Raw genomic sequence first — 22,083 nt, 5'->3', positions numbered from 1 at the left:
TACTGTTGATCATACTTACAACAGAGACCTCTAATCCGTTGTATCTAACTTTGTCACTTGATTTGTCTGGCATTGTTTGTAAAAGATTTTCCCATGGCCCTTCAAAGGTCTAAAAAACTGGATCTTCAAGCTTACACAAATACAGAATGATAATGGGAGAAGTGGCCCCATTCATGATTCATGTTCACAGTCTGTCACTGAATCTGCCCCGAGCTGTCTAGTATACATACTTGCTAACCCCTCCATCATTGAGCCCCTTCCCTTATGTCTCCCAGGCTGGGATCGGCCAAATCACCATTAGAAATTCGACGAATGTCATTAATCTTTAGGTCGAATGAGTGATTAGGTCAATTATGATCCCGTGTGATTTGGAGCTGGTCTGAACGCTCTGTTTGTTTTCCGTGGCTCCCGTTGATATCTAAGTACTGAAAGCACAGCTCATCTGCGATCCTGCCACACAGATTTACATGGAGATTTACGGCATACGAAAGCATCATAATTTAAAGAGCACCTATTGTCTGATTCACGGTTTTAAATTTCCTTTGGTGTGTAAGTATGTAATAGTAAATGTTAACGATATGCAAAAGATACAAACCCCAAAGTAAACAATGACGCGAGTTATCGTCCCCAACGTCAATCTCTTTTCTTGGACTACAACAAACACACGGATTGTAGGCAACAGTTTACTTCCTGGGATTGGTGATGTAGACAAGACCGACATAATCATAATTCCTCCCGCTACGGACTCGCAGCCTGTAAGTTAACTCCTGTTAGCTGAATCTTTCAAACATGGTAAGGAGCGTCACATAAAATGCACTGTAACACCACTGCTTCGCGGGGCTTATTGCTTTTATAAAACGGTTACTTCATATGCATAGCAGAATTTCATAAAATAAAACACAAATAAGTTGTAATTATATTAGTACAAATATTACTCTTCCGCCAAAAAAAGTAGTTCCTCAGAATCAGTCTGCTACAGAGACGCAGCCAAGACACAATGAAAATATGATTAAAGACTTTGGTGTTTATTTTCATAAATCATTACGTAGCAACAGTGGCAGTTATACTTATGTAACGCATCATTTTTATATGTAATTTAATTTTATCACGGCCCAGAACGCGTTTCAACCAATCAGAAAAAAGAACCAGAACGGGCCGTTTTATAATGTGTTTTTTAATCATAAACCACACAAACACATTGTATTATACCAAATACACAAAAATACACATGCTCTTTAAACACAAACACTTAAACCTTCTGACTAGCTTGACACTGGGCATATCACACATCTTCAACCAAAAGCTTGTGTCTGGATTGGGATTATCTTTTGTTTGACCAATGGCAGATTTGTGAAACTCATGCTACTGAACTTTTACAGTTTACTGTAAGCACTTGCTCTTACACATCTGCCTCATTTTAGGTTGTTTAGTCTTGTTGGTATATTGTTTCACTGTAGTATCAAGTACAGCTCCGCACTGCTCCACACAAACACAAAGAGTCTTTACAATTTGTTGTATAGTTGAGTTTCATGTATGAATGAAGTCCTTTTGAAAAGTGCACTATTATTTATCCATCATTTCTCCATGAGTTGGCTTTGTCCTCAGCTGTCACTGCTCTTATGAGCTAAGAATGATCAAAGAAGTGTTTGATGAAGACTGAACTTTTCCTAGAGTTTTATTCATAAGCAGACAGCAGAACGACCGTGTGTTTGTTTACCGTTGAGATGCAAGTTTCGTCAAGCATATTTCTAACTTTATGAATGTGAACTTGGGAAGAGAAACGTATGATGGAGAACTTCAGCAGACGAAAATAGTGAGTCTTTGTATGACCCACCCCGACAGACAGATGGAAACTTGATGATAGTGAATCTGTCTGTTTCTATTTATGAAACGCATTCTTTCACTTCCTTTTTGTTTTAACGTGTAACGTAACATCAGTCTGCTACCAAGTCTTTTGTTTTACTTCCACAATTCCGTCGCGATTAAACAAGCGCGTTGCATGGCATGAGGTGTCTGTTTTGGCAGTAGGCCAAATGCACTGCAGATGCAGAGATGTGCTTTTGTGCGAGTGATAATTACTGCTGGATTGTATTATTTATTTATTTATTTATTTATTTATTTCATTGTTTTTGGGAACAATACTGTGCAGATGGAGTGATGGTGGCAGATGGTAATACCATAGTGTTTTGTTGTATAATGTGGTATTGAAAGATTACCATATTTATGTAACAGGCTTTTTAACACGGTACTCCAAGGCAGCTGATTTTGCTCCTCCCTGATTTTACAATGGACAGTATGAAGCAACTCCTCAATATTAAAATTAAATGAACCAGAAATGGCCATGAACTTCATCTAAGGAATAATTGACGATGGGCTATTGAATTCTTTGAAAATAATGTACACCCAATGTGGTTATGCGGCATGATGCGAAACGTCCTTTGGTTTAAAGTTTTTTTTTATATTTGAGAGGACCGGAGTCAACTATTCTGCTTATACCACCAGGGCTCAAAATTAACTTTTTTATTTGGTAGCACTGGTGCTCCCAACTTTAAAGAGTTAGGAGCACCAGTAAAAATTTAGGCGCATCCATCCAAAAATTAAAAAGCACCACAACTACATTGTAAATGTTACCAGATTTATTTTATTAAAAATAAAACACCACCACCGGGCTTTACACGTCGTCCTATGGCCAGCATTTAAAAGTTGGTCTTCTATTTTATTTTTTGCTGCATAAATTACTAAATTAATAACAAAATGCTGTTGAAATAGTATAGAAGCAATAATAAATTAACAATTAAAGTTAACATGATTAAGATTACATAGAAAATCTAACACGTAAAACACTGATTAATTTTGAAATTAAAAAATTTACCCTAATATAGAAGGCTAATATATATTGTTATTGATAACTGCATTAACAGGATGCTTTTACTACTAAATAGGCATTTTTTAAAAAAAAAATACATACCATCAGCATTGTCGTATTCCACAGCAACATGGACCACAACAAGGATGTTTGTCGAATGACCATTCACCAGCGCATGCGCACATACACCATCAAACACACTTTGACAGACAGGTCGGTGTCTCCATCAATAATAAACACATTTGTCATGACACGTCTTTTTGGCACTTTCGCCATGTTTAAGCAAGGTACGTCTGGCGCTTAAAATGTTTTGATTCCGCCATTAACGCCGTTTTACAGGATTTACAGTAAACACAGTAAGTTACATTTGCATAGCGGAGACACTCAAAATCTTTAAGCCACTCTCTCTGAAAGGTTTAACGTCAACTCGTATTTTCCAGTAGTGGAGTTACATTTGAATCCGGATCGTCGTCCAAAAATACAGTAATAACCTTGGCTGTAATCGGCTCGCTCTCTTCATGCTCGCGACGCGTTCGTCTTTTCACATTTCCGCGCTTCACGGCAACAAGGAATGACCGACGCTCATATTAGCCAATCTACGGTCTTCATTAAACGCAAGAACTTAATGGTGAAATTTGATTGGTTATGTATCGTTGGAGAGAACACTGAACCTGGGACAGCGCCAGCACGCAGAATCACAATCAACTCGCGGCACAACAAAATGGGCAGTCGCACAAATGCTCCCAAATATATTTTAAGGTCGCACAGATTAAATTTCGGTCGCATATGCGACCAAAATGGTCGCAATTTCGAGCCCTGTACCACGGTTACCACCGAAATTGCTAAGACATTGCTCTGGTGGTTATTTTAAGACATTTGACAGGTCAGCTGTGTGGTTATTGAAAAATAATGCATACCCATCGAACATTCCTCAACAAATCAGAATAAAGCATTAATTAAACAGCCCTATACATGCACTTACAAGTTTTGTTACAAGTTAATCTTCGCAGATAAACACAAATTTTATGACTTAAAGTCTAAATGCGTTTACTAGAAATATACAGAGCTAAATTTTGACTTCAAAATTCATAAAAGGGTGACAAAACGTTTAAATGTCAAACTGTTGTTAAACACAGAGCTTATTTTTTGCGATAATCCAAAAGTCTATGGAAAAATGAATGGGCTTTATTTGCGGAGAAACCCATGTCCCGCTAACTTCGCGGTTAGCCTACAAGAATATGTCATCCCTACGGCTTTTTATACCACAAGGTAGAGGTCTTCATGAGTCCACTTGTGTTAGACCTCAGGTTTTCGAACCCGAGTGGGTTCGGTCAAAAAGTTTCACGTGTGCCTCGGACACGGGTTGGGTATAATATTGATACATCGGGTCTCGGGTAATATAAAATGAATGTGTTTTTGCCGATGAACCCGAGAAGACCTGAACTATCTCGCGTGTGTGCATCGAGTCGTGTGGCTGGCAGTAGGTTAATTTTTGTTGAGACAGACTTGTCAATCAATATAAATGTATGTGTGGTTGCAAATAATTTATTAAAATAATTAAAAAGAGAAGAAAATAAATACAGTAAATAAACACTGTAGCTTTAAAATTCTACTCACAATAGTCAGATGTCTTCAAGGAAAACACCATCATTTTTCTATATTTTACTATGTTCTTACCATGTTTTCCCTATTTAAAGACTGTTACATGAGTAGTTACACAAGTAAGTATGGTGGCACAAAATAAAACGTTTGTTTGGAGCCATAGGAATGAATGGCGCTAAGCTAAATGCTAACACATTCAAGAAGCGCTGTACAAAGATTAAAAGTGCACGCATTGAAAAAAGATAGGTATGTATTAATTCATCTAAGTTGAGGTCAAACATAGTAAAATATTGAAAAACTGTGGTGTTTTCCTTTAAAATAAAAAAAACAACTCAAGTGAAATAATTGAAAAATTATTCATAATTTACTCACTCCCATGTTGTTGTAAACCTGTATGTATTTTATTATTCTGTTGAACCCAAAAAATATATTTTGTTAAATGATGATGGTAACCATACACTTGACAGTACACATTGACTTCCATTTTAGGAAATACTATGGAAGTCAAAGGGTACCGTAAACTGTGTGCAGACTTTCACTTATAAAAATATCTTTAACAACATGAGGGTGAGGAAATAATGGCAGAATTTTCATTTTTGGGTGGACTATCCCTTTAACTGGAAACCAGTGATGGATAAAATACTGACTGGACATCAACAAAACGCATATAAGAATCGTTTTCTTCTCTCTTTCACAAGTTTATTTTGCTGCCTTAACAATTACAAGGTCGGTTGCACATAGTCAAACCTCCAGATGAGAATTGCTCTGGGGTCCGTTAAAGAACGCATCCAAAAATATGGTAGTACTTTTTGTTTGTGAAACACGAAACTTGTTGTTAAAGGCTCTATCCCACTCTGGTTACCTAATGCTCAGTTGTTTTTCATTGAAACGTGTGTTTCATAACACGTATTTGTATAATTCTGTACTTTTTATAGCGCTTACTATTCCTGAAGGCAGAGTTTATGTGTTTTTGTCCTGAACAATGCGCCCACTCCATCCCACTCAATGGTAAGTGCTCCTGAGGGCAGCGTAGCCCCTGTGTTTAACATTTACAGCCTCTGGTTGCAATAGTCAAAATCTGCTGCTGCTAAATAAAGGTTCTGTGCCCATCCGTCCCTGGAGAGATCCATACATCTCTCCTCTCCTCAGGCTACGGTCGTCTTTGTGAAAGTCTATACAATTGAAGATGGTTCCCATGGTTTCCTAAACAAGACCTATCCGTCAGAATCGGTGTCAAACGGTCCATTATGTCATGCCTGGAGGTCGGAGGTCAGATGCGCATTTTCAGGATGGCTTGACTGGCGGGCTTTTCCTTTTTCTGAGAAGTCATTCATGAAACATGTTCAATGATTGCAGTCCATCATTTAATCCTCTTCAATGGGAAATCTGTTTTGTTTGATGTCAGTTTGCGCGAGTATAAGATGAGGAGACCGTGTGCATGTGGGTGGTCAGTGGGCTTAGTTTACAGGGTTTCTCAGATTATAAATATTTAATCTGTGTAAAACATGTGCATAAATGTGAAAAAGCAATAATTGGGGCAAAATTCAGTAAAAAAAATTTAGATTAAGTGGCGATTATAGTAACTCACTTTAAATTTTTAACTTAAACTACCTTATTGACATGTGTTTAGTTAAAATATAACCAAAGCATAAAACAGTAATGACATGAGATGCACAATAACAATAAACAATGAGGTGGTACTCTCACACACTTACTTTCGTTTCATGCTCTCTCTCTCTCTCTCTCTCTCTCTCTCTCTCTCTCTCTCTCTCTCTCTCTCTCTCTCTCTCGCACACAGTTTCTCTCTTTCTCTTAGCTATGTCCATTACACATATGTCAGTTTCCAGTGGTCTAGCAGGGGATGGCTGGAAGATGGCATGAAGTTCCCTCATCCTGTCTCATCATTACTAATTAGTTTAATTTAGCCATAAAAACCAGCGCAATGAGGCGAGGGATGATTTTAAAGCCCTCAAATGTTCTAGTTTAGTTTTGGGATGTGGTTTGGTGGGCTTTGGGGCCTTGTCAACATTTTTAGACCTTGTGTGCATTGGCACGTCCGTGAAGAGTGATGGTAGATTTCTAGTGTTCAGCCAAACCATGAAGTAACTTTATTCCACAAAATCATCTTTTTTCTACATCTGTCTAATGAAGATTGGTTTTTGGCAGTTGTATTTGTTTTTCTGGAGTGCAGGTGGGTTGCGGATGGGAAGTTCGTATTTGTGGCTCGTTTTTGTAAGTAAATGTGGAAGCTGTTTCTCATCTAAAGGACTTTTCACATTGACATAACCTTATTATATTTTCATGTGCTTTGCACATTTGGAGGTCATTTCATGTTCTTCTGTAGCTTTTGAGCAGAACTAAAACTGTCATATTAAGTAAAATATGTTAACTTGTTTTGGCTTTTGCGTGTTACATTATAAATGTTAACCTGTCTGTGAAGACCTAGCTAATGTCATTTTTTCTACATAAAATCATTCTACATGTAAACGCAGGACAAATTAGCAAATCATCTGTTTTAAGAAATTGTGTGTACTTTATGACCCAGTAGAGAGCTGCATGACGTGCATGACCTGCACTCACAACAATCATGGAAGAAACAAACAGAGTAAAAAGGAGCTTTAAACTTATCAGATCACATCATTTAATGGATATTGGATAAAAAGATGGATCTGTCTAAAGAAATATTAAGTAAACATGCGTCAAAACATTTTTAATTCAGTCAGTGAAGCACTGTTTCTGTCATCACAAACACATGGGAGCAGACGTGAATAAATGTGTTTGTCTCAAGTTATTGCTTAAATTGGTTGATGCTGGCCAGGGGTTTTCGAGCCACGCTGCAAAAAATTACTTTATTACTTAGTGTTTTTTGTCTTGTTTACAGTAAAAAATTTATTTTCTTGATGAGCAAAATGACCTAGGAAAATAAGTCTAGTTTTTAGACAAAACATATAAACTTTAAGCGAATTTGTGCGTAAAACAAGCAAAAAAATCTGCCAATGGAATAAGCACTTCATAAACACTTAATTCAAGAATTTTTTCTAAATCCATTGACAGATTTTTTTGCTTGTTTTAAGCACAAATTTGCTTAAATTTTATGTTTTGTTTACCCACTAGATTTTTTTCCTATTTTGCTCATCAAGAAAATACATCTTAATTTAAGAATTTTTTGATATTTTTACTGAAAACAAGACAAAAACACCAAGAAAGTCATTTTTTGCAGTGCATGACACTGGCACAGTTACACGGTTAAAAAATTACGCGGTAATGCTAACCGTTGGACACTTTTATCACGGTTAGCCATTAAACGGTATACTTTACAATTCTAACATAATGTACAAAACATTTTGTGAAAATATAACATTGATATCTTTCTTTCTTTCTTTCTTTATTCTTAACACCTTTCCAGCATCTATGGCTATATTCATGGCGAGAACTGGTTAATTCACAAGTTTTATTCAGACAAGTTAAACCAGACACAGTTTGGGGGAGGGACAATTTGGCATCTCCAATTTGTCTAACTTGCCTGTTTTTGGCCTGTGGGAGGAAACCGGAGTACCCCGGAGTAAACCCAAGCTGACACAGGGAGAACATGCAAACTCCACACAGAAAGGCCACCTGACATTGCCGGGGCTCGAACTGGGGACCTTTTTGCTACCCACTGAGCCACTGCGTCCCCCCTTGATATCTTCAAAATTGACTAAGGGCGCACCCATATTATCCAAACCAAACCATGCCCCAGCGCAATTGTCCCCCTCCCATACTTCCCCAGATGCATACACTCACACTGTACTTTTATCGATCCGAGCCGGGTGCGCTTTCGTCATTGTTTTGAAAAAAGCAGGAAGTAAAGCGCTCTCTTAACACTGGAACCCATCGTAATGTTAAGTCTGTGTTTTTTATTTGAAGTCGTTTGTTGCGCGATTACACACAGCCCTCTCACATGCCATCATATAGTTTATCTGGCATGTGTGCAGCTCAGACATTCACGTAACGCTGCTGCGTGCATCAAAAGGTTTTTACGGAGGCAGATGAAGGTGATTTAATGGTTAAAATCAAACTTTGATGCTAATCTCATAATTTGATTATTCAAACAAGTGCATTGTAGAATTTTTTAAAGCGTTTTCTCTATTTTCTTCTTACCCAGTGTAAAGTGTGAACGGTGTGAATCATAAAGCAAGTTATACCACGGGTCTGTCCGTTTGTGTTAACCGTGGTATAAGCAGAATAATTGACTCCGGTCCTTTGAATTATTTAAAAATAATTCAAATGATCTGCTTCGCGTCGTGCCGCATTACCACCTTGGGTGTGCATTATTTTCTTATAATTCAACGCCCGTCGTCAATTATTCCTTCCATAACCCAGGATCATGTTTAACTTATTTGGTTGGGTTAACACTTGTGAAAAGCCCATTTTTGTCGTCTGTACGCAGAAGGTGTAGTTGTCTGAATCTGACCTGTTTACAGTGTTGCCTGCTGGGCTCAGGAGCCATGTGAACATGCAGCCAGTGACTAACACCTCCATCTCTTGTCAGTCTGAAACCTGAAAACAACCCACTTTTCCCTGCTGTAGAAATGTCACTGTGACCAAGCGGTCACCTCACGACACGTTGCATTAAATGTTCACATTACTCATTCTCTCAATGATAGCTGTAAATCATTCCTGGAATACTGAAGTTAAAATAAGTTATTTTCCCCTCTTTACAGAATAATGTGCTCGTGTTCATTTCACATTGTTATATAAATGCAAAACCATGGAAAACCTACAAATTGGTTTTCCTGGTTTAGGTAGAGGAAAACTAAATGTTTTATAATCTCGTAGCAGCATACATCTCATATTGTCCCCTTTTAAGAGCTTTGTTTATTCCATCTAGAATAAAGATGATTAGAATTGGTGTGGTGGTAGTGCTCAGATGCATACTTGCACTCTCTTCCCATCTGTTCACCAAGTGAATCTGACACAAAGTGAAATCTATTGAGTGCTATTTAAATTGTTTATTCATTTAATTGAAATTTAAAAAAAGGTCATGAATAATAATGTTGAGCTCTGCTCTCATTGGCTGTTTCTCAAAGCAGTTAAATTCCGTAGCTCTCTCTGCATATCACAATAGCTGGTAATCATGATTATCACCAACTTGTAACCTCTTTTGGCAAAATGATTCCCAAAGCTGGAACTGGTGACTTAATCGAGCTTGTCAGAGGCGGTGAGGTGTGTATAGGGGTAGGTAGTGACCACTAAAAAGGCTAATTGCAACATAGTACAACACAAACACATCTCCAAAGAGACAGATGGTTTATTGAGGAGTGAGATTGGTCAGCTGTGTATATTTCCCTAGTTGGGAGATCTTTGGGTTGTGAAATGAGAATTTTGTTTTCTTAGCCCTACGGAGAGGACACACGTCACATTTGGCACTGTTACGAAATAGCTGTGTATCGCGTCAGACCAATTGGTCTGGATGAAGTTTTGTCATTTTTAACACTATTACATCCAGAAAAAATATAATTATTTACTCATTCTCATGTTATTCTAAATCATGACTTTTTTTTACCATTTTGGAATCCATTCAGCTGATCTCCGGATCTGGCACTACCACTTTTAGCATAGCTTAGCACCATCCATTGATTCTGATTAGACCATTAGCATCATGCTCAAAAATAACCAAAGATTTTGGTTATTTTTCCTATTTAAAACTTGACTCTTCTGTAGTTACATCGTGTACTAAGACCGACAGAAAATTAAAAGTCGCGATTTTCTAGGCAGATATGGCTAGGAACTATACTCTCATTCTGGCGTAATAATCAGTGACTTTGCTGTCGTAACATGGCTGCAGGAAGCGCAATGATACTGTATATGAATAAATACAATGCAATGCAATGATCACTCACAAATGTGGTGATCACTCACAAATGTGGTGATCCAACACTTATATTCATGTGACAAAGATATGTACTATAGGCAAGAAGTTAACAATAAACTTTATTATCCAAAATTAGTTGGATATCAGTGCACTAAACAGTAAACTTGACTTATTATAAATAACTTTAAAACACAAAGAGAACAAAACACATAAAACTTGCATCATTTGCAGTTTTGACGAGAATAACGTTATAAAGAGAAACTTATGAAGTCATTGATTAATTTTGGCTTTTCAGTAAGTTGTGTACTTCACAAATTAGTTAGCCACTCACAGTTACGAAGACAATGCTTGACGGAGCACATACTAATAATGTACACTATGTTTAATGTTGTGCACAACGTTTTTATAACACAAACCCAGGGTTTCGTGCAAACTTCAGACTTTTATAAAACTAAAGCGTCTTCGCTCCGCCTCTTTTATTTAGCAAGGGTGTAGAGTTGCGCGAGCTTATTGAATCAATTGCTCTGAAATTAGCATGTTAACTAACAACACAAGCAGCAGTAATCTCATATAGTGATATATAAGTGCACGGCTGCGCGTAGTTTAAACGTGTCATTGAAGGGGGTGGGGGATTGGCTGGTGTCACTACAGTGAGTGATCTGGGTCGCCATTAGCAACCAGTATGGCGCACTCTGCTGGACAAACAAGTACTTACATAAAATGCATTTAATGTGTTCTGTAACAAACGTTCATATCGGCGCATATCTGCGGCTTATACGCCGATACAGATATATCTGCGACATGCTCATATCGGCCGATAAAATCGGCAAAACGATAAATCGGTCGGCCTCTAGTTTTAAATAGGATAAATATCGAAACTCTTCGGTTATTTTGAACGCCATGTTAATGGCCTGATCAGATTCAATGGATTGTGCTAAGCTTTACTAAAAGTTGTAACGCCAGACCCGGAGATCAGCTAAACGAATTTAAAAACGGTAAAAATCAAATGTTTAACTCTAAGGGTGCTGGAAAAGTAGCATATTAAAAAAAGTGGAGTGTCCCTTTAAAAAACAAATTTATTTTGGAATGACATGCGGAAATACCATTTCTTCAAACATGCTATACTTTGTTGAATGTTAAGACACCAATAACGTCACATTTTCATTTTAGACATGCTCGTCTGTAAAAATGTGTCATGTCTCTTTAGCTTGTTTCAAAGGCCTTGACCACTTGAACCAACCATACATGAATCTAGGCCAGACCCATCATTATACACCGACCAGCTTTCCGCTGATCTCTGTTCATAGCTTGAGGGAGGCAGCAACCCAGAGCCACCTCAACAGCTGTGACACTGGGATCGGTCGGCCCTTAGGAGCCCACTGTGGGTGGAACCAACATATGCTTCCTTTCATTCACTGGCATGAGCCAATATACCCATCATCTTCTTGAACCTTTAATGGGCAATGAGATTTTGGAGCGTCTTGTGGTAACCTCCCAGTGCAAAAACCCAGCTGCTGCTATTGCATGCATGCTCTTGTGAGAGGATACTATTGTGAGAGGATAAGCAGATATAGGAAACGAGAGTGGCCGGCTCATGGTGTAATCAGCGGCTCTTGTGCTTGTTCCCTTTTTTCCATTCTTTAAAATGTGCCCTTGGGTTGCGACAATTAGCATGCTGATCATTAAATTTGTTTGTTGTACCAGGCATCAGTTTCCAGCTAGCCCTAATCTGAGCATGTTATTTTTCCACTTGATGGGTTGTTTATGAATTTTGTTACCATGGCGCTGCGAAGCAATGTCAGTCTCGTGTCAAATTTGTTTATGTGGGCTGGGGAGTGTTGGGTGATTTCTTTCAAAAAATCAATAGCAGCTTTTTTTTGAAAGAACATGTCATTACATTGGGAAAGTGTTTAAGTCACACATATTTCATGGGTTATCACATTATTTGGACTCTTCAATGTGTTAATTATCCCCCCCCCTCAATTCTGAAACTAACAATGAAGATTTGGTTTAACAGTATGTTTGTGAAGCCACCTAAGCAGAATTCAGTTTAATGGTGCCGCAAATGGCTGCCTTTCAAGTTGTTTGTATGCTTTTGCTAGTTTTTCCTCCGTTAATATTTTGAGTTTATTTAACTAAATTAAAACCAAAACAAACATTAATGACAAATGTAACACTTTAAAGGGACACTCCACTTTTTTGAAAATATGCAAAAAAATATGAAATATTTGAATCTTACAGTTTTGGAATCCATTCAGCTGATTTTCGGGTCTGGAGGTACCACTTTTGGCATGGCTTGGCACGGTTCATTGAATCTGATTGGACCATTGGCATTGCGCTCAGAAATGACCAGAGAGTTTCCATATTTTTCATACCTGAAGCTCAGCTCTTCTGTAGTTACATTGTTGTACTAAGACTAGGGTTGCCATCCGGGACGTCCCGTATTTTAAGCATAATTTATTTTTCCCGCACAGGACGTCCTAGGTCCCGTTTTTTGACTGCTACGCTTGATCTAACCAGTGACTGATTCAACAGGCTTCGATTTCATGTGGCGCCACAACGACAGATAACATCAAAATCCCGCGAGAGGGATTCGAGAAATCCTACCAAAGCCACTATTGAAATGCTCTTGCGGTACTTTATGTCATCTACTGTCAGTCCTTGCGGTGCCACAAGCAGGAGCAGTGCTGATCACGACTCCTTTTATCCAATCACAGATCCCCAGCACATTCAGTACATGTTTAAGAGGGTCAAATAATACGATTTTATGTTATATAGTCGGTTACTTAGCTGTTTGTATAAGATCGGCATAGTTACAAAGTTTGGTCTCAATTCTAAAGAGATCGCTGATCCAGGCCTGCCTAAAACACATCAATCTGAAGGATTTAATCATTTTCAACTTTACTAGGACATTTTGGTGCTTCTGATTCACATACTGTACGTTTTTTAGGCCGATATGGCTAGGACTATTCTCTCATTCTGGTGTAATAATCAAGGACTTTGCTGTTGTAACATAGCTGCAGGAGGCGCAATGATATTACGCAGTGTCCGAAAAAAGTCCCCTGCTACTGAAAGTTGTCAAGGGGACTATTTTCAGCACTGCGTAATATTGCCATGCTAAAATTGTCCCTCCCCCAACCTGTGTCTGGATTAACTTATTTGAATAAAACTTGTGTATGAATTAGTCTTGGTATACGATGTAACTACAGAAGAGTCAAGTTTTAAATAGGAAAAGTATTGAAACTCTTTGGTTATTTTTGAGTGCGATGCTAATGGTCTAATCCGATTCAATGGATTATGCTAAGCTATGCTAAAAGTGGTACCGCCAGACCCGGAGATCGGCTGAATGGATTCCAAAATGGTAAAAATAAAATGTTTAACTCTAGCGGAGCTGGAAAATTAGCCTATTTTCAAAAAAAGTGGAGTGTTTCTTTAATTCAGTGGTTATCAAACCTTTTGGTGTGGAACAACCTTTTGGGTGCATCCCTTGGCGCCCCCCAGAGACGCACAGATATTAAGGTTTTCCACTGATAGTCCGATACCAATAGCCGACTAATACAGTTTGGTGGTTATTAACTTGCAAACTAAATTACTAACTCAATTCTAAAGATAAAGTTTTCTGAATGTTATTCATACATATGATGACTTTTAATCTAAACTAGTGAAGTTTATTTACATTTTCTATACAAAAAGCTCAAATTAATTCCTGTTCTCTTTTGATGGACTGGATATATCGGCCATCACTATCAACTGTTTTTAAACTATCAACCGATAGCAGATAGTGTGAAAAATTGCTTTTATCGACCGATACTGATTATTGGCTGATATATCAGTGCATCTCTAGCATTTTATAAATTGTCATAAAACTGGGTGTGGGGGGCACCCCTTAGTTTGTGAACCACTGCTTTATTTTATCTGATATATGGGTGATTCTCACGAAAACTTGGTTGTAAAAATGTCAAGCATGAAAATTTAAAAATTGCTTAAATTTACTTTTTTTTCCACCAGACATTAGAAACAAAGTCTGAAGTATATGGGAACATTAATTTAAAAACTTTTACTTATCATTTAACACTTTTTGTAACATAATTTCAAAAATAAGTCCTAAAAAATCTCATCACCGCAACAGTCAGAAAACATCAACACTGTTAGAAAAGCTAATATATTTTCACATTTTTAAAAATGTATTATTAATAGTCATGCACAGTAAATTGAAATTCTGAAATAATATTTATTTTAAATTTAACGTTTTTTTTATTTTGTTTTATTTAGCTCATATACCGCAACACCTTCCACAATTTACAACTATTTTTTTAATATATTTCGAAGAAACCTGACACATTTTCAAAATGACATGACAAACCTGAAAGAACATAATTTGGAGATTCTGCACATGCATTTAAAATCAAAGTATTATGCTTCTATTAATGAAATTAACATTTAATAAGCATCTGTTGCGGTAATGATACATAGGTTTCGGAAATTAGGTTAATTATTTCGGTAATGAGAATACGTATACTAGCCTGAGATTTTGTTAAAAACTAATTTTAAAGTTAAAAGTCTGATAATATTTATCATCTATCATGCGTTCAAGTTCAAAACTGTTTTATTGTGTAGTCTTTGAAAAAAATATTAAAGAAAAAACATGAGAACAGGAAGGCTTATATTAATATTCCTTTGTGTCATATTTAAGTCCCCATTTATGCATTTAACATACTGAAATAAGATGGTCTTGATGACATATGCTGCCTACAAATGCGAGCTCTGAAGGCTGCAGCCATCGGATTGAGAAATGGCCAGCTAATGGATATCACAAAACATTTGTGTAAATAAGATGAAAAATATTTCCTTGCTGGATATGATTTGGTCTTCTGACCTTTTACCATTCTGTATCTGTTTTGATTAGAGAGAGAGAGGGAGAGAGAGAGAGAGAGAGAGGCTGTATCCGAAAGTTTAGACAGCTGACTTGTTCCCTCGCTGCCTTATGAGACAATGACTTTGGCTGCATAATGGCAGCTCCGAGAAATGCTTTAGGACAGACTTCATAGGCAGCAAAATTGAATTCAGGTTGAAATGTAAGCAGCCCTCTCTGTGTTCCGGGATGTCGCAAATCTGCTTGTGGTGCGGAGGTCTGATCGACCCACCCAATTCACACGAGCTCTGTGTGCTCTGCTTGGGGCTTCTCCACCCAAAGGTGGCAATTGTTGGCTCAGGGTGTCCCTTATTGTGAGGATCTCCCGATGAAGGTGCTCAGGACCCGGCTCAACATCGCCCTTGGAGGTTTCTTACTGCAGTGTCCCACTGCCGGCAAAGAGCCGCTGGTGGTCGTCCTCCCCTCGCTCAACCGGTTCAGTTTGTCACCGAGAGCCTGTGTCCTGAACCGGGAGCCGCCAGGTCTGTTTCCTTTGGGTTTCTGGCGGAGGAAGATGAGATGTCTCTGACAGCGTTGGATGGAGACTGGGACCAGGCTCCACGTGGTGCATCAGACACACAGCCATCCTTCTACAAGGAACTGGTGCGCATTCTTTTCAAAGCCGTGCAGGACTTGGAGATTGAGTGGAGCACCCCACAAGAACCCCAGAGAAGCAAGCTTGACTTTTGTTTTCTTCACTCAGGCCGCCCCGCTGATGCTCGGAGGAAAGTCACCAAAGCGTGGGCTACCCCTCCCCCCATTTTTTTTCTTAGGTAGGCTACCTGTGTATTCCCCCATCAAGGACGCTGGGGCTGCTCACCTCTGCCCCTTGTCCACTTCCTTGGATGGTGTGGCGCAGCTTTGAGGGAAGTCAAGCCTCTTTGACAGCACATCTGTCCGAAAAAGCATACCCGCGCCGAGAGAGGCTCTGTCTGCATTGCACACTATGGCGGTCCTACAGATCTTTTAGGCACAGGTGCTTAAGGCTCTGGATGAGGGCAGCACGGATCTAAATACCTTCAGGGATCTGAGAATGGTTACGGATTTCACGCTAAGGGCCACGAAGACCACTCATGGTGGCCATGCACAGTGACGCCTGTTTCTCCATCCGGCCTGTTTGGTGACACGGTGGGCACAATCATGGAGCATTTCTCGGAAGCGGTGAAGAGCTCTAAGGCTATGAGCCACTTCCTACCTCACCACCCTGTGTCTCATGGACCAGAACCGGTGGTGCATCACAAGAGTCCCTGGCACAAATCCTCCAGTATATGATGCAAGAAACTGGGTCCTGGGGGACTGCCATCCGGAACGAAGCCGCTCATAAACAGAGCATTTTTCTCCTCAGTTGGTTTTGTGTTGCTCGCCCCAGGGCCCATCCTCACATAAGCGTCTACAACACGCCCCCCCCCCACTCTCGAACATGACCCACATGCTGCGAAGACAGCAGAGGCGGAAAGGGTTAACGCACAGTCCTAATGAATTGCGCAGCAACCCGCTTTCTGTCACAGCGCCGGGCGCTTTTAGGCCATCCTCTCTGGTGTCTGTGACTCACGCACTGCGCAGAAAGGAGGTGCCGCCTTTAGTCTCCCTTTGTCCCTCGCCCCCAGGCAGCAATCTGACGCTGCAAACAGCGCGCGTTGTGCGGTCGCAGGTAGCTGAAATGCTGGCACGCATGGGATCCAACTTTGTGGATCTTGTGATGTGGCGTGCCATCGCTAGGTTGTTTTTGATACCTGAAAGTGGAAAGAAAGCATAACATTAAATTAGCATGTCTCACAACATGGGAGAAAAAAATGAATGTACACATCATCATAAAGTATAGACTTGTTGCGTTGTGTTGTGTGTTTGTCATGTACATTTCCTAACACTGTAGTGTGTTTTTTGCTAATTACACCTGCTAGTAACATCTCCAAACCTAACCTCTCTCTCTCCTTCCTTCTGTACTCCTCTAGCCATTCTGGGTTGCTGTTAAGTTTCTCCCTGAACTTTGTCAACCTGGCCTTTGCTAAAGCTTTTTTCTCACTTGCTGATTGTCTACAATGAAGCATCATAAAGCAAAATATCAACAGTTATTACATTTTAAATTTATATTAAATTCATAAGAGATATTTAAATGTAATAAACAATATGCTTAAATTCTCATTTCCGAAACAGAAGTTCTCTTTACCGCAACTGCTATTAAATGGTTGCGGTATATGAGAATGGTGTTGCGGAGGATGAGGTACCCCAGTATGTTTTGCTAAAAATAGAGAAGCCACGTAGGCTTTGCTCATTTTTTATTCAGTGCATATAATTAGACTTTAATAAAGAACATTTTCATAAAAAATTGTAAATCAAACAATTTTCGAAATGTAGAAAACTACCTGTTTCGGTAATGATAATCAAAATGTCGTGTAAGCATTCTGACAAGAGAATATTTCAAATGTAACTGGAAAGATATAAAGAGATGATCTTACCTGGTAGCCATCTTGAAGTAACTGGTCCATCTGCTTGGTCACTCAAAATCAAACTTTATTAAAATTCTGTATGTGTGCTTAAACTGTTCTCAAAAAGTGTTGCGGAGGATGAGAACATCAGGCATGGACACATCAATTTCCTAATTTTTCTTCATTATTATTATACATGAATATTCAGTAAATTATTTTTCTGTCATCTAAAGTAGTCTAGCAAAACATCAATTTATTTTTTTTCTAAATATTTTTGTTTTAATATGTTTAAATTACAGCATAACGCATGTTCAAACACAGCCGGACGCATTGCGGTAATGAGAATTTCAGCAGAAAATGAGATAAAATTGACAAATTATAAATTCTTATGTTGAAATCACACATTGTGCAAGGTAGAACACAGTATTGTGTTAATTCTGATGCTTTTTAATATTACTATATTACACATTTTATAGCTAAAATCATTAGTGCCGTGGTGTTTCAATGGTTTCGTGAGAATCACCCATATATTTCCGTTTTGTTTATGATCAACTGAAGAAAGGAAGTCATATACAGCTGGGATGACACGTGGTTGAGTAAAGTTTTAATTTTTGGGTGCACTATTCCTTTAATATAAGATTGCATGTAGAATATATCCACTGGCACTCTACCAGTTAAAAATTCATTTTTTTCCCTACAGCAGCCTTTTATCTGACAGAATTTCCCAAAAGATTACAACAGATGATGTCTCCTTATGTTAAGACACAACATGGACATCTACTCCGTGGCTTGTTTGCAGCTTCTGAAAATAGTTGTCTTATAAATTAAAGGGACAAAACAGCACTTGATCACAAACAATTGAAACGTCTCCTCTCTTCCTGTTATTGTTCGACACACTTAGATAAGTCGAGCCAGAAGTCGGCGTGCCCATTTCCTCCTTGCGACTTCGGTTGCCCTTCATCTTTGAAATTTGCCGCCTTTTCGTTTAACTGTGGCCGACCTGTTTCCTCATCTCATGATGAACGCCTACTTCCTCTCTCACTGCTCTTTCTCTCTACCTCTCTTTCTCGCTGGTTAACACAAGGTTTAGCAAAGCTGTGTACGAAATACTGCTTGGATCCTGATTGTTTATGATGTGTGTCTGCGAAGACCCCGTCTGCCATACTGCTGAAGAGTAATCCGCTTACAAGGGTGGGAACGCCAACTTGTTCGACCAGCTGCTGGTTGTGGAGGTTTCCGGGTAAGGTTCTTTATTCTTGCGGATGAACCTGGTCCATGCAGGGCTTCAGGGTGTGGCTTTGGGTGCTGGAAATAGCTCAGCTTTTGGACCCTAATGTGTTACTAGAGGTCTACATGTGAACCAGGCTGCTTTTATCACACAAAGGGTACATATTGTTGAAACTTTTTGTCTGTTTTTTTATTGTGCATGCAGGATTGACCTACTATCTTTTATGGGTCAAATTTATTTTTATTATTATTTGGTTCGAGTCTTCTGAAAGTTGACATTAAAGTTTACAACTTTACCCTTACAGTAAGCTAACTGTTACTGAAAGGTGTAAAACAAGCAAGATGTAAATGCAAAGAGCTGTGCGTATATCGTATATGTGTTAATTGCTGCTTTGCTGTGCAAGTAATTTGACAGGATATCCTGGTTACTGCCTGAGATATGAAGGGCTTGCTTTTGAAACAAAGATGCCTGCTGTGGTTGTGGCCTAAACCCGAAAAAGACAAAAACACTATCTACTACTGATACTATAAAGGTTTTATATTAAATGGGGAACTAAATGAGAAAGTTTAAGTATTTGTTTTGTTGTGTAGATGACTTAAATGTATTCGTTCGTGCTGTGCTGATTTTCTTATTTTGCTAATAATGTGGACAGATCCAACTATAAATATTGTTTTTCTTTAACTTTGTTATATTACTATATTAATTTAAACAGCCAAAATATTAGTAAAGTTACTGGTTTAACACAAACTGTTCATTGTTGAATGCATTTGCAGTAGTAGTAGCAGTAGCATTGTGTTGTGCACTTAAACCTCAATACTAAACACCAAAACCTCAGTCATGTTTACAATCATCAAACCATATTTAATAGACAAGAGCCTTGAAAACAACAATAAATAACCATAATAACAGCATACATATAGTAAGCAAACATTTTTAACAGTAGCCAATTCATTTTTAATAGTATGCGACATTGCTTGCTGCGAACTTTCAGACCCTTGTTTAACGTAAAATAGTTTGTTTAGATTAAACAGCAGGGCTCAACGCAAATCATTTTCTATACTGGCTTTCACTGGCCCCAATAAAAAAATTCAGTGTAAAATATTTAAAAATAATAATTTAAAAGTCAAATATAATTGTATACATATACAACAGACATGTTCCAACGAAAAAGGCTCCCAACTTTTTTGCTTTCCTGTAAATGTCTGCTTCCAAGATGTTAAATAATATACATTGATGAAAATATATTTTAGTGACTAAGGGTAAAGCACTGGTCCGATCGGGCAAGTGACAATTCTTTTTACTGGCCCGAATGTCTCTCACGCTTGCCCCGTGCCAACGGGCAGTCCTTTATGTTGAGGCCTGAACTGTTTGGCAAGCTATAAAAAACTGTTGGATACATTTTGGAGAAATACCTGAGGGTTAAAATGTATATATTTCCCTCAATTTCTTTTTTTTAAAGATTTAATGTGAGGTTGTTGTTTTTTTTTAATCATTTCTACACAATATTTATATCTCATCATTCATGGCTGATGTTCATCTGTCAGTGTATTCGAAGATATTTAACCTATGCTTACATACATACATTTTCTGGGTTAATTTACCCCATTGACTGGGTTAATCCCTTTTTGACCCAACACTGGGTTTAAAATAAACCTGCATTTTTGTTGTATTGGTACTTTGTTATTTCTACTATTTTTCTTACATTTTACACATTTATCTGAACTTTCTGAAAAATGTATCTACTCAATCTTTTGCTCCTCCTTTTACCTTCACTTTATACTACTGTACCATGATGCTCCCTGTATGTTTAAAGAGATCCAAAAGTCTTAAGACCAAATTTTTAAGCCTCTCTTTTGCTTGCGCTTGACATGGTTAGTGAATCTATACGTTTGTGGAAATTAAAAAATCCAAAGCTTGCACATTTCTTTTTTATTAATTTGTTATTTTTAAATTAGAGTAGCTGTGTCAGTAATCTCAGCACAGATAAAGCTTCCTGTTTCTTTGCAGGCCCTCACAGATCTGAGGCTCTTGTACAGGTGTCAGATGAATCACTGTAGGGCATTTTTGAAACGTATACAGGGCATGAGTGTGAATTTCTCTCAGTTTCTTCTCCCGGTTGAGATCTGCAGCTGCTTGGTGTGGTGCTATTGTGTGCTCTCCAAGAGTGAAGTATTTAAACTGCACTGCGGCTGTCACAACTATATGCTGCATCATCCGCTCACATTGAGTATAGATCATTTGAAGAGCTCAGATGCAAAGCCCTCTTGTAAATGACCATTTTATCATGCTCTTCTTATGTTTAGGTTCAGTCATTTCACTTTGACAGCATTGAAAAGGTTATTAGTCAGTAATTGAAATTCCTTTATTTTCACAAATGTCACTTTTTAGTAATTTTGTGGCTGTTTAAAAAAAAGTATTTTGTGGCAAAACCCTCTAATTAATAAAATCAAAATTTTTCTAAAAAATGTCCAGTCACTCTTAAAGGACTAGCTCGGTATTTTACACTTAAAGCCCTGTTTTCAGATTGTTTATGATGAAATAGAATGGTTTTGACTGAAATTTGGACATATGATGCTGGCCCAAGAATTTTCGGGTGTTTACAAAGACGTGAAACTCACCGAGTGGTCAGGGGTGTTCACTGATATGCTCACTCAAAAATCGCTGCAAAAGATGCTTTCCAACAGGTTTTATCGTAGTTTTTGTCCAACTCCAATGACTTGTATTAGATGTGCTGTGAGGTACGGTATTACTCCGCACCGGGAACTTTGTTTGTATTCTTGCAATTGGCAAAGGCGGATTATCGCCACCAACTGGGCTGGAGTGTCTATTATTCAAGCTCTCAACAGAAGAATGTACGAGTGTGAGGCGTTTGGAGAAATAGGTCCACAAGTTTACAATGAATGCTAAAACACCTGTTGGAAAGCATCTTTTGCAGCGATTTTTGTGTGAGCATATCAATGAACACCCCTGACCACTCGGTGAGTTTCACGTCTTTGTAAACGAAAGTTTAATGCATTTTAGGAAGGATTTTTCCAGTGCACCTATACAGCCATTATAGAGGTGGGAGGTAATAGAACAAACACCCGAAAATTCTCGGGCCAGCATCATATGTCCAAATTTCAATCAAAACTTCTATTTCATCATAAACAATCTGAAAACAGGGCTTTAAGTGTAAAATACCGAACTTGTCCTTTA

General features: G+C 38.4%; 1 protein-coding gene across 5 annotated transcripts in view; it reads left to right on the top strand.

Moving 5' to 3' along the window:
* Positions 1-22,083, top strand: part of elmo1 (engulfment and cell motility 1 (ced-12 homolog, C. elegans)) — a 123,133-nt gene that overhangs the window by 15,282 nt on the left and 85,768 nt on the right. Inside the window, exon 1 of one of the 5 annotated variants that reach the window (XM_055219513.2) lies at positions 18,699-18,900. The exons of the other annotated variants lie outside the window; for them this stretch is intronic. The gene's annotated coding sequence lies outside the window, so the exon portion shown is untranslated. Of the gene's footprint in view, positions 1-18,698; positions 18,901-22,083 lie in introns of those variants that run through there. 5 annotated transcript variants of the gene reach the window in all.

The sequence above is a fragment of the Misgurnus anguillicaudatus genome, chromosome 20, assembly GCF_027580225.2.
Source record: "Misgurnus anguillicaudatus chromosome 20, ASM2758022v2, whole genome shotgun sequence".
NCBI lineage: Eukaryota > Metazoa > Chordata > Actinopteri > Cypriniformes > Cobitidae > Misgurnus > Misgurnus anguillicaudatus.
This window is presented reverse-complemented; position numbering and strand designations above follow the sequence as displayed.